Source organism: Vulpes vulpes, chromosome 15 (genome assembly GCF_048418805.1).
Source record: "Vulpes vulpes isolate BD-2025 chromosome 15, VulVul3, whole genome shotgun sequence".
Taxonomy (NCBI): Eukaryota; Metazoa; Chordata; class Mammalia; order Carnivora; family Canidae; genus Vulpes; species Vulpes vulpes.
Window position 1 is genome coordinate 31,196,432 of NC_132794.1, and position 14,743 is coordinate 31,211,174.

The 14,743-nt window shown below is 34.4% G+C and overlaps 1 protein-coding gene across 22 annotated transcripts in view; it reads right to left on the reverse strand.

Annotated features, from left to right (window-relative positions):
* Window positions 1-14,743, reverse strand: part of ROBO1 (roundabout guidance receptor 1) — a 1,128,624-nt gene that overhangs the window by 292,905 nt on the left and 820,976 nt on the right. The window lies entirely within an intron of this gene.

Below are 14,743 nucleotides of genomic sequence, written 5' to 3' on the forward strand. Positions count from 1 at the left end.
AGGGATTTTTTAAACAATGCCATTTATTTTAAAATGCTCTTTTAAATTGTCAGAAAGCTTTTAAAATTATTTTTGACTAAAATCAAGAGGGAAATTTGACTACAATGGGAGTAATGTATCCTTCTCTAACAGGAATGATTTAAATCTGTGAAAAGTGAGGCCTGACAGGCATAAATTGGCTCCTGTCTTTTGATATTTAGAAGATGCATTAGCTCTCTCTTCTTGACAGAATACAGTATTCCATAGGTAGATTAGACCCCATCAAATGTCTACACTAATAACATTTGTGATTGCCCATCTTTCCATTACAAGTGGCCACTTTTTCCATTGTTTTCTTTCTGTCATTTACTGCTGGGGGGAGAGAAAAATCGGTTTGATGAAATTTAAGGGCACTTTATAGTTCTCTCCAAAAAATTACAGCTTATTTTCTTATACTAGACTCCAAGTCCATCTCACATTCTAGAATTCTTGATAAACACCAGCCTAGAAAGCAAGAGAACTCAAGCAATCATTTAGTCCTACTAATCCATGACCACTTGATACTCTGGCATCTTTGATGATTTTTGAAGCTATTATAAGGGTAAAATATTTTCTATGCTTAATGAAATAAATACTTAGAATTTTATTAAAAAAAACTTTAATGAAATAAAATGCATCTAACACTTTTAATACATGGGGAACTGGAGCTATATTTAAATATGCAAATGATATTTGAAATCAAAGAATAATCTTATACTCTATTTAATTTTTTTTTAAGCTCTATTTAAGGTCAAAGAATTCTCTTAACCATAGTACTAACCCCATAGTACTACCCCCATAGAAAATAGAATCCGTTCCTGGTTTGCAAAGATTAGGGGATAAAGATTTTAAATGTTTAAATTGATCTCTTTTGCTATATTCTTTGCTGGCTTCAGGCACAAAGAATAACTTTTCATGTAACAAAATTTCGTTGTTTTTTTTTTTACGATTTTATTTATTTATTTGACACAGAGAGAGGTACAAGCTAGGGGAGTGGGAGGCAGAGGCAAAGGGAGAGAGAGAAGAAGGCTCCTTGTTGAGCAAGGAGCCCACTGCTAGGCTCAATCCCAGGATCTGATCATGCATGATCTGAGCCCAAGGCGCTTAACCAACTGAATTCCCCAGGCACCCCAGGTATCATTTTGTGTTCTCTGAAGAAGGCAAATAATAGGGGATGCCTGGATGGCTCAGTAGTTGAGTGTCTGCCTTCAGCTGGGGTTGTGATCCTGGGGTCTTGGGATGGAGTCCTGCATCAGGTTCTCTGCAGGGAGCCTGCTTTTCCCTCTGCCTATATCTCTGCTTCTCCCTCTGTGTCTCATGAATGAATAAATAAAATCTTACCAAAAAAAAAAAGGCAAATAATACAAAAATACTGTCAGGAAAAATATTAAACACATATTTTTTAGTACAGACACATTTTCTCATATAGTACTATAATCCAACCTACAGAGCTTTATTTTTCCTGCAGTTAACTTTCTTTTACTCCTAAATCACAGAAAGATGTAATTATGGTCAGGTAGAAAAAGATTTAGAAAACTGCTCATTTATGTATAAAGGGTTCAAAGACTACTCTCACAAAAAAAGAAGTAGCTACAATTTAATGAGGAGAACAGAAACATAACCCTCTTCTATTATATACAAATAAATAAATATCATAAATATAATTAATGTTTGCTGCTTTGTATTAATCTAATCTTCACCAAGGTACTTTCTTTTGAATCCTCTTTTAGAATTTCAAATCCCACACACATCATATACCATAAATATTATTGGTTTTCAATTTAGCCAACAGAAAGTTTAGAGTCTGACCAATTAAATACTTTCTCCAAATGTCTATTTTACTTTTGGAAGTCTGTCCTGCAACACACCCATCTCCAACACCTGCCTTCCAGCTTAACTTCAAAGAGATATTTCATATAAAAGCATCTGAGAGGAAGAGAAAAATTTGACACCATACTTGTTTGAATTTCCATTTAAAAAAAAAGTATAAAATAAGCAAATATATATTTATTTCTTAAAAGAATGAGGCAGTTTTAAAAAAAAAAATCCAGAAGTATGTCTTGCAACAACTCTGGATTATCTTAGAGAGACCGTATGATGAAAGAAAGAAATAAGAGAGAATAGGTTATATTGTCTTGGTTGAAATTCAGGCTATCATACACCAATAACATGACTGGTGTATGATGATAAGCTAACTTAGTTATCATGCTGAGGGTACTTACTTCATCAATGAAATGGGAGCACAGATTTTATTTACCTCAGAGGACTGTTTTATTAAATAACACTGATCCCGATAAAGCACTTATAACGGGGCCTGACACAGAGCCCTCAATAAATGTTAGGTGAGGTGAGTATAATTATATTGGTTAGATGACTATAGTTATTATTGCTGGTGTATGTATACATTAGATAGGCACTTATAATTATGCACGCTTATATGTGTGTGTCTCATTAACCTAAAGAGCATGAATCAATTCAGTAAATTTAACTTCATTCTCCAAAAATTCTTAAGTGCTGGTATTATTAATTAAATACAAATACTGAATGAAACATATAACCCATTTGATAAACCTTTATGTACTATGACATTAATCCATTGTAAATATTCACCACAGCTAGTATATCAAACAGCTTATGACATTGCGACCAAATTTCAGTTTTTCTTCTAACTCCCTAGACCTCATCCCTGGCAAAGTTGTAACTGGGGAGAAAAACACACAAGCAACCAAAAGTCCCCAAACATCAATAGCTCATCTTTTACCCAAACTTTATTTATATCCATGAGGAATTGGGGCTGGATAAATAGCTCCGAATGCCATGTTCTTAGTATATGTTGGAGCACACTGGAAAAATGATAATCATCCAAGAGAACTCAAGTAGAACGGGCTTGCATGCAGACCTATTCACACAAACACACAAATTCATGGACATGCATACACCCTACATCTTATGGCTTATCTCATATTAAAATTCAGTGAAGCAATGGACCACAATAATTGAGAGGAATTTCTATTTTATGTAAATGTGGTCATCTCTACTTATTTGCCCAATTCATTCTCTCAGTTACTAAACTAAAAACAAACACTCCCCTAGCATAACAGGAATGGATTCTCAAGTTTGCTTTCAAATAAGACTGATCCCATTCTTTTGAACTGAGGAATCAATAACTATGATACAAATACTAAAGTCATATTTGCTTAGGGTCTTATTTCTCTGTAATTTCCTAAATTGCTTTTGCCATATTTAAAGTAATTAAAGCATAAGGATGCTTTAATAAGAACGCAAGTTTCTGTTTAAACTAAAAATATCAGGCATCTGGATGGCTCAGTGGTTGAGCATTTGCCTTTGGCCCAGGCAAAGGGATCGAATCCTGGGATTGAGTCCCACATCGGGCTCCCTGCATGTAGCCTGCTTCTCCTCTGCCTATGTCTCTGCTTCCTTCTCTGTGTCTCTCATGAATAAATAAATAAAATCTTTAAAAAAAACCCTAAAAAATTAACTAAAAATATCAAAGTATGAGAGATCATACTTTGTCATTAATTATGAATTGACCTGACTTCACTTTAGTACTTATGTCTAAGGAGCCCTAAGAGGCTATTTTTATTTTCCCTGAAAATGATTAGGTAGTCACTACATGAACCCTTTAATTTCTGTCTTCATACACTGTACCTCTGGAATCAAGGCAACACTGAGATATTTAATGGGGAAGAGCAGGGGGTGGAGTGGGGATGAGAGAAAGAGATCTCCAACATTAAAATTCTGTTGTTGCTTGCTAGCACTAAATAAATTGAAAACTGAGTATTCCTAATGGGAAGAGGAGTGGAGGGAATCTTTCTTTTCGTTCTTTTTTCTCTTTTTTCTTTCTTTCTTTCTTTCTTTCTTTCTTTCTTTCTTTCTTTCTTTCTTTCTTTCTTCTTTCTTTCTTTTTCCTTCCATCTATAGAGAGCACACACAGATGCACTCACTCTGAGAAAGGTACTGTATTTCATACTTAAATATGTTTTAATATTCATAATAAACCTTCAAGAGAGTAGTATTACTCATTTTTAGATGAGGAGATTGAGCCCTGGTGAAGTAAGACAACTTGCCAGCACTCACACAAACAATAAGTGTTGGAGGCAAAATTTGGATTTGAGTGTCTGAGTGACTTCAAAGCCGTGGCTTTAACAACTATGATAGATTGCCTTCTACAGCTAATGGCATGACTGTCAAGACTAGGTATAATGGTTGAACAAGTCAACATCATTCTAATCAAAGTGTAAAAGTGGTATAAATGTGGAAGAGAGGAGCTTTTTTGCTTTGTTTTTTTTGTTTTTTTTTTTTTTTTTTTTTTTTTTTTTTTGCGTTTTGCTTGTTTCTTGGTTTTGTTTTAGACATACACTATTTAGTATCACCGGCAAGAACATTCTTATTCTTGAATCCGGAGGTCCTCCCTGCCATATTAGGTCTTCTCTGACAATCATTATGAACAGACCAGCTGTCCAACATCGTTCATAAAATAGTTCCTAATTCACACAGAATCGCTTGCCCTGAACCCCTCTCTCCTGTCTTCTTTAAAAAGCACATGTCACAGCTGCATTTCAGCAAAGCTCAAGTAGTGCCTCATCTGTGAGCCATCTCAATGGACAAGTAACATTTTGAAATGCACACAAAATGGGACCAAGCGTGCCTTACTGTTAATTAAAACCATCCTGACAGCCACGGACTTGGCCTTTATGATCAGCTTCTCTCCATGTTTGCTGAGTTGAGTCAACACATCTGCACCTGTAGGCTGGCTCAAGATGAATCAAATGTGAAAACTGAAGTGATCCTTGAAAAACAGGCAGGCTGGACTCCTTTTTCCTAGGATAAGCAATTCTCTTGTACCAAATGTGTATGTGTACATTCAGTCCAATACTTAGAACATCACTATTATTGCCAACAAAGGAACATTGGACATTCTGATACCTTAACACAGCTGTTATCAAATGATCTGGTGTCAGGAGCCTTTTGCACTCTTAAAATTACTGAGAACCCCAAAGGATTTTTATTTATGGGAATCCTATCCATTGATGCAATAATGTTAGAAATTTAAATGGAGAAAAATTTAAAATACTAACTTACTTTAAAATAAAGATAACCTTATTTAATGTCCATACAAATAACATTTTCACAAAAGCTAACTATATTTTCCCAAATATATACAGTGAAAAGAATGGTACTGTTTTACATTTTTGCAGATTTTTTTTTTAAGATTTTATTTATTTATTCATGAGAGACACAGAGAGAGGCAGAGACACAGGCAGAGGGAGAAGCAGGCTCCATGCAGGAGCCCAATGTGGAGTTCGATCCGGGGACTTCGGGATCAAACCCTGAGCCAAAGGCAGATGTTCAACCGCTGAGCCACCCAGGCGTCCCTGCTGACTTGTTTTCAATGTTTGGCTTAATGAATAGAGAGCTGGCTGCTATCTATCTGTTCTTACATTCAGTCTCTTACAATACATAATTTTGTTGAAATATGTGAAGAAAAGTAAGCCTCACATAGACATCTAGGTAGAAAAGGGAGAAGTATCTTAACTGCCTTTTCAAATAATCGTGGATATTCTTGTTTCTTACTACACTAACAGTCAACATGTAGTAGTTACTTAAATGTTAGTGACAAAGTGGAATCTGAAAACACATCAACCAACTTTTTGAAACCTATTAGATTAAAATATATTATTTTGCCTTGACCTTTGAATGAATCTTTTACCATGCATGATTTTGACCTTGTGGACTTCCTAAGAGGATCTCTGGACCAAACTTTGAGAATCACTTATGCAAAAAAATAAAATAAGATAAAACAAATAAAACACAAAAACCCACCTCTGAAAAAAAGTATGAATTGAATGAATCTAGCATAGTGACAAAGATGTAGCAATTGTACAAAGAACCTTACAAAAGCATTCAAGATTTCATTTACTACATGGTAGTAGATTTGTGAAGATTAGAGAGGCCCTCCTGGAGACCCAGTCTTACAAACTTGTTTTAGAGAGTAGGGAGTCAGATGAGACTATAGCCTATGCTCCCTTGGCCGGACTGGTCCTTTCACAGTGAACGAACTATACAATCATATGTGGTGGTCCTAGCTATAATTAATGGACAAGGACTAGCAATCTACACAGAGTAGAAAAAATAGAAGAAAAACAACTTTGCACTTGTGAGCCACAACAGTGATAAAATTCATGTTATTCCTTTATTCTTTCACTTGTGCCATCTATTCATGACAAGTTTGACAATTAAAAGTTCATGATCAGGAGAAATAATATTAGGTTCCAGCACAGGGCTTTTATTTTATGGCCTGGGTACTGAGTGGGGGAAAGTAGATACAGAGAAAAACACTGAAAAATAAATAAACCTAACTTGTAAATCATAACAATAAGAGCTTTTTTTAAAAAAGTGAACAGTTCCCTTCAGTTAAAAGCAATAAAATTTAAATTTCTAGGCATCTTGACTTTGTTTCATAAAAAAGGTATATACCACCCAAAGAGAGTGCCTTTGGGTCAGTTTAATGAGAATATAATGAGAGTAAGATGGAATAGAAGATTCTAAAATAGCAGATTTCATAAAAACTGAAATAATTTAAAACTTTTTTCTTTAAAAATTTCAGAGACCACTAATTTTAGCTAGTTTGCATCAACTGAAGAGTGTATTAGTGAAAATATTTATAACTAAATTAATATTCAGCAAAAATTAATCTCTATCTCATTGCTCCTTAAATTATCACACCATGCTGCAAGAATGATAAATAATAATAATAAATTGTCATGCCATGCTGCAACCATTATCACATTCAGAACACTCCCTAATTTAATTTTTTATATTTAGTTATAATGAACATCTGACTTTTACCAACATAACTTGCTATCAAACAAACAAACAAATAACCTAGCTATTTCCTACTATATATGGTGACCAGAGGGCATGTTTGAAACTATGGTAATTGCTGAGCACCAATGTCTTCAGAGACTTCTTCTGTGTGGTAAATATGCAAGTTTGCAAAACACAGGGTTTATAAATGATGATTCATATGTACTGGAGTTTACCAATAAGTCTGAGTTGCCACTTAAAATGAATATATTAAATGTTGGTCATGAGTAGAAAAATTACTATATTTGATATTAATTGTGGTTCTTTTTTCCTTTCCACTGTCTGAGCTCATTAGAATCACATGCTGTGCAAATCTCTCCCCTTCGGAAAGTCAGACATGATTGCCCCCCTTATGCCACTAGTTAACATTAAGTTTCACTGTACCAAGAAGCCATGGGCATTGAAAGTACACACTGCAGCAGTGGTAAGGACAGTTTCTATTCCACAGATGAAGAGTATGCATGAGCTGTGTACTGAACATTAATCTGCACTCTAGAGCTTGCTAAAATTCTTCTAACAGACATTTTTGGTCAGTCTTTCACATAGATACAATAAAAATGTAAGATGCATTCCATACCCTATTCTAAAAGTCAATTTTAGAGTTTTACTGAAAACGAGCATTAAAACCCAAAAATATAAACACAAAACTTAAAATAATTCACAGATTTATTTTAATTACAAAAACAACTTAAATTACAGGGATATAGGTGGTAAGGCAAAAAGAAAATCTATTATGATCCATGCTTTTCCTCATAATGATGAATTATGGAACTCTGCATTTCAGGACAGGAAACTGGTGTTTAGCATGAGTATCTCTACCTAGATTTCACTAATGCCCTAGGAAGTCAAATTCTGGTTGCCCCAGATATGTTAGAAATTTATTCCTCTTTAAACAGAAAACTAGGGATCCCTGGGTGGCTCAGTGGTTTAGCGCCTGCCTTTGGCCCAGGGCACGATCTTGGAGTCCCAGGATCGAATCCCATATCGGGCTCCCTGCATGGAGCCTGCTCCTCCTCTGCCTGTGTCTCTGCCTCTCTCTTGTCTCTCATGAATAAATAAATAAAATCCTTAAAAAAAAAATAAAATAAACAGAAAACTACATTCACATTAACTTTGAAATTGTTCAGAAAATCAAACAGAATTATATATAAAATCACTGTCATATTCACACAAAGGATTAAATTGTAAATCCCATACTGTTTATAAGCATCTATTTACTTGGCTCAAAAAGAAAAACAGAGGCGTCTGCTGGCTGCATCAGACAAGCATGCAACTCCTGTTCTCAAGGTCATGAGTTTGAGCCCCATGTTGGGTGCAGAGATTACTTAAATAAATGAAAAAATAAAAACTTAAAGAAGAAAAAAAATGTAGCCAATATGAGTTCTATATTGTTAATAGGATATAACTCTTGCCTAAGAGTTGCAAACCCAAAGATTATCCCTCTAGGAGATAAGAGGTACACATATTATTATGATTTTTTTTTTTTTTAGAGGGGAGAGTGTGAGCATGGGTGCACGGGCTGGGGTAGTGGTGGAGGGGTGGAGAAGGAAAGAGAGAATCCTAAGTAGGCTCCATGCCCAGGACCAAGCCCAATATGGGGTTTGATCTCAGGATCCTGAGATCATGACCTGAGCCAAAACAAAATCAAGAATTGGGACTCTTACCCTACTGAGCCACCCAGCCACCCCAAAAGGTACATGTATTAAAAAAGTACCTTAAGAATAACAAACACTTTTTCTCTAATTGCATGTTCACCAAGAAACCTTATAATCTGATTTCCTGACAGCAAAAAAATTTACCTGTGGCTGTAAATATTCTAATCTTCTAATAAGCTCAATAAATCATCAAACTGAAAATTAATAAATTGCTATTCCTATTTCTTTTTCCTTGAAAAGGGTATTCACCTGACATTTTTATCAATGATATATCAAAGATAAAAAAGCAATTCTGAGAGAAAAATCTAGTCATTTTCTCAGACCACCAGTATATTTTGGTAAATATTTACTTAATTTTGCTATCAGGCATTATGCAATTAAAATAATTTGTAAAGTAACTGTAATAACTATCAATAGTTATTGCTGCTTAACCATTAGGCATCCCAAACTGATTCTAATACTTTAAACTATAAAAACCGATGATGCCACAAAAAAATAATAAAATTATATGACCCTGAAACTCTCCAAAATTTAAGTAATATAAAGCTAAACATTCATAGTAGCATTTCATGAAGACATTAAGTGAAAATATGCGTGTCAAAATACTCTTGAGCTTTACTATTATAGTATTTAATATTTTTAAAAAGATTTATTTATTTGATTGAGAGAGAGAGACAGAGTGAGAACACATATGGAGGGGCAGACGCAGAGGGAGAAGAAAAGAAGCAGATTCCCTGCTGAGCCGGGAGCCTGATGTGGAACTCCATCCTAGGACCCATGAGATCTTGACCTGAGCAGAAATCGAAAGTGGGATGCTCAATGGACTGAGACACTCAGGCACCCCTATACAACTTATATTAAAGGACTTTATTTTGAAAGAGAGAACAAATGAGGAATATACATTCACACATTTTTAATGTATTAGACAATCAACAGTGTGTATGTGTTTATAAGGGATTCTTCGTGGTCCTATAGAATAAAGTCTTCATTAAATTGAATTTTCAAACCATTTTATGTATTTCAAAGGTGTCATATATTGTTTATATACGTAATAAGTACACTAATGTCAAGAGGTGTGTAAGTTTCTATAGTTTTCTTTTTACTCCTCAGTAAAAGATTACTTTAAATCAGAACTACATTCACCTAAGGAATGGCACTTTTGTAGACTTTATTCCAAGGAAGCAGAAGAAAGTTTCAGTCTTTCCAATCCCACTAATACCAAAACTGATTCAACTCCAGAAGGGATCAGTGAAAATCTGAAACATCATTAGGTAACTCGTAAGAGAGTTGAGTAGAGTCAAATGTTTAGGAAATCTTGAAGAAAACTCCATTGTGGAAGAAGAGGATTAGGACAGAAAGAAATGGGGAGGAGAAATGAAAAGTGGGAGGAAATGCCAGTGGTTTCCTAAATGCCCCTCCCAAATCCATCAAGCAAATGTTTTTACAATGGTTTGCTCATGCACTACAGCAAATATTCTAGGCATCCTTTGGGTAATTTCTTCATTACAGTAGAGGCCATACTTTTGAAAGGTGGTAACTAATTCAAATAGGCTGAAATAACATTTAAAAGTATTTTACAGAGCTGACGTTCCCAGCGTGCCCTCTCTGACCCAGTTTCATCAGCCACACCTGGGAACTCGCCAGGAATGCAAATTCTTAGGCCTAACCCCAGCCCTGCTAACTCAGAAGACCTGCCAACCCAGGGATCAGGCTTGAACAAGCAATCCAGGTGATCTGATACACACTGTAGTTTGAGAACTCCTGTTCTACACTTGAATTACACCCCAGGGAGAAAGTTAGGGCAAAGATCATTTAGTTTTGTCATTGCACTAAATAAAGCCAACTATTGCAAAACCATGAATATAGAAGGAGAAGCTGGCCATTAGAAAACATAGAACTGCAGACATGAAAGTACTTAAAGGAAGTAACAGATACTTAAGCCCCTACTTTGAGACGTTCTGAAATCCAATTTCTGGGAAATAATTATTGACTTCACATTTGCAGTTTTGAAGTCTACTTTTGTAGAGCATACATTTTTTTTTTTTTAATGAAATCGATGTATAGCTCCAGCCACAAAATTTACTTATCTGAAATGGAGTGAATATGTAAAAGAGCATTTGGTTTTAATAAACAAGAATTCAGTGCATGTGCTGAACTCTCACTATCCTACCTCATTCAGTTACTGTGTGAGTACCCTTAGCTCTTTTACAGATAGAGACAGTATTAGTGATACCAACTCTGCAATACTTGGACGAGAGAGATTAGAATAATGCCCAGTGTGCTCCAGGAAACCGCTGATCCTGATCTTACTAAAATGAGTAAGAATGTCATGCACCAGTAATCTGACCTTTAACCTCACCTTGCCTTTGGGGAATTTCGAGACATACTAAATCAATTGATATGGCCATTACAATTGAAGGCCCTGTCAAAATTTTTACAGTATTTGAAAGGGATAATTGGAATCTTAAATGAACTGTAAGCAACACAGAAGTCCAGTTTTCAATATGCCAGGTATCCAGCAGATTTGATTTCTTCTTTACACTGAATAACAGGAAGCAAGCAAAAATGTTAAAAAACAATTTCCAAGCAGATACTGAGAGATTCTATTATGATTCCAATACATATCCAATAATCCTTCCAGTAATATAAGAAATGATAGGAGACACATAGCTTTTTTAAAAAATGACTAACAAATATCTCCTGATGGTATGAACTAAAGATTTTCCCTGAAAACTTCATAATTTGGGGAATATGGAATATAGGGAAGAGAGTTCTCTTACCTAGTTCAAAGGAAAAATATTTTACAGGAGAGCCGAGTTAAAGATAATCTTTATTTTACATTTAAAAAAACAATTAAATTAAAGCTTAAACTTTTCAAGTTCAAAAACTAAAATATATGTCTTTTTTGTCTGTTTGTTTTGATTTATGCCTGGCCCACAAAGTGCTTTTTGTAGTGGACAGAGAAACAGAATGCTTTTTAACATCAGTGTGTGTTTTGAATTATACTAATAAACGACATATCAGCTGTGAGGTGAGACTACATAGAAAAAGACTGCTTCAGCTTACGGAAAATACCAGCTGTCTCCACTCTGTGAAGATGGATTACCACCTGTCCTGTTATCTTCCAGACACAATACAAGGCACGTTGGCCATTTTAACCAGGATAACTGTACCCATATGTTCTTTAATTCTGGTCTACATGCTGCCTACCATTAAATGTTCCTAATGGATCATTGTAAATAGGAGATTAGCATGGAAGACAGGGTGTTTAAGCAGAGTCTAAGACCCTATCTTATTAAACCTCCTTCCTTGTTCTCAAAACCTCTACGAGCACAAATATTTGTGATAATATCATCAATTTTAGCTAACTAGTAAAAGCATCCAAGCATAAATGGAAAATAGTGAGTTGTGTGTACAAGTTTTTAAAGACACGGGAAGTTCAGGCTACCTGTCACAATACATTAAAACATAGGTTGCCACTAAAAAAACCCAGCATATTCATTAACCTTTAAAATGATCACATACATAATTTGCTATAAGCAATTTTGCTAGAAATTTCCTCCTTTTCTCACCAAAATGCTACATTATTGAATATACTTAACAGAAAATAGGATCTGAAAAGAATCCGGTTTTTAAAATATGATAGCTTAAAAAAGTTACCTTTATTTGAAAAATAAAATGTATATTTAGAATTATATCAGTTACTGTACTAAGTCTTTAGCCAACAAATGGGGATGGATACATAGGATTTCTACTATGGAATAACTGAAGTAAAAAACATGATCCATTATCAAACACACTATCTGGTCAGCTTAATATGTAACCAATAGTATATGAAATGTGATGATCAGATAACTGAGTTCTGTTTTAGTGTGTTCAGGGGTAACTTGAACTACATAGAATCAAACACAAAGTTGTAGCCCTACTATATTTACATTTAATGCTGGTACCAGCTGAGCAATGAACCAAACAACAGGTCCACTAGCAACTGTTTTATATAGTGATCAATATTTGAGACCTCAATTCAGTATGATTAGATCCTAAATATTAACTAATAACCTAAAATAATGCAAAAAATTATTAAAACAGGCTGCACAGTATATTTAAAATCGCAAAAATAAAATAAAATTGCATTGCTTCATTTTAGACTAACTAGAAAGATAAAATAAACTCAAATATAATCTCTCCACCATAATTAGTCAAAAATTTCAGTCCTGATGGAGGAAATAATAGATTGATATTTGCAGGTGTATTTAGGCTTACATTGTTGAGTTCTGATTCATATTAGTCAAATATTTTATTTCTTTCAATTTGTGAAATGCTAGAATTCCTAATTAAACTTTGAAATAAAAAGAATAGGGAGAAGCAAATAGAGATTAAAGGAACACATCACAAAAGCTTTCTTGATTTACAAAACTTTTCTTAAAGGAAAGCAGAAAGCTATTGTAATGGTTAAAGACAGAGCCCTTTTATGTGTGCAGATGGGAAGTGTTCCTAGAGAGGGTCATATTTCCTTGAGCTAGACCAAGAAAACTTAACTGCCCCAGGCTTGGAGTTTGATGGTGAGAACAATTCATTCATTGAGCACTAAGATTCAGTAATCAAAGTATGAGGACAAGGGTGTGATTTTCATCTTATATAAGGACAAGTGACTACCATCCAATTCAAAGGAAACAAATGAAAAAAAAAAAAAAAAGGAAACAAATGGCAGTAAGAAAATGGAATCTCCTGTATGGCTGGGATTTTTAAATGTATGATCCCTTCTTCATTCACTTTTAAATTTCATTTTGTGCAAACTGACTATATAATAAGCCAGAAACATACACTCTGACAGTTTCCAACAACAGTTTCATGCTATATTTTAAAAATCTCTTCAAAAATCACAAAGGATAAAACTACTTGCATCAAAAATTCAAAAAGATATGCTAAATGTAGAAATTTATCAAATATTTTTTAACATCAACATTCACAATACATGAAAACGCATGCAAATTTAAAGGTAACAGTTACATTATTTTTTTCAAATAATACTTCACTCAGTGCATGCAGTAAGCCTTGTTGAATAGTTTAATTTTCGAAGGGGCTTGGGGTACCTGGGTGGCACAGTCAGTTAAGCTTCTGCCTTGGGCTCAGGTCATAATCCCCAGGTCCTGCTCACTGAGGAGCCTGTCAGTTAAGTGTCTGCCTTAGGTTTTAAGTCATGCTCTTGGGGTCCTGGGATGGAGATCCACAAAGGGCTCCTTGCTCAGAGGGGAGTCCACTTTGCCCTCTCCTCTGCCCCTCCCCCTGCTCATTTTCTCTAATAAATAAATAAAATCTTCAAAAAGAAGAGGCTTAAGAGCCAGATAGAAAAGCTGAATATATTTAATATACATATTTATCCCATCCATTTGACATACTTTTCAGACTCCTATAGCCCTCATCCTCTATAACTATTTGTGACACTACTACAATTCTCAATGAATGACCAGAAGAATTAATAATATGCATCCATATTTTTATTAAATGTAACTTGCTTGTTTTTTTAACATTAACCTTGAAAATAGTGCAATGGCTTACAATATTCATTTAGTTTTACCTATTTAAACTTAACTAAAATCTTAGGTAAAAATGGAGAAAATTCATTTTAAAGATATGTAGTATTTAAAAATGGCAACTGTTATGAAAAATGCCAAATTAACCATCTGTTCTACCTGAAAATATTTTCTCTTAAAGAATCAGCACAGAACACTTACAAATAAGCCTATTATCTTTTTTCATTATTTTTTACTGGGTGTTTAGTTGAAATAAGACAAACAAAACACTGACAAACTGGAAGGACAAAGGGAGTATAAAAAAAGAGGCCCCACCATTGCACACATTACAATTAAAAAAAATATATTCACTTCTTCTGACAAGGTCAAAATTAGCCTTTACACTTTGGGCCCCTGGAAACATAATGCTCAAAGATATAGAACTGACAGTGGCCTACATTCAGATTTACTCAAAATTCTAAAGGTGCCAAATAATAAGAAACACCTAGAATTTTCTAAAGGATTTTTACAATTCTAAAATTATTTAAAATTTGGGGAAGATAAAAAGAAAAAAATAGAGTTACGTGTTTCTGATTTGATTTTAACCCACTTCTATCAAAGGTTCAAAGATGTTTATATTCAATTTCTGTTTAAAATTAAATTTATAAT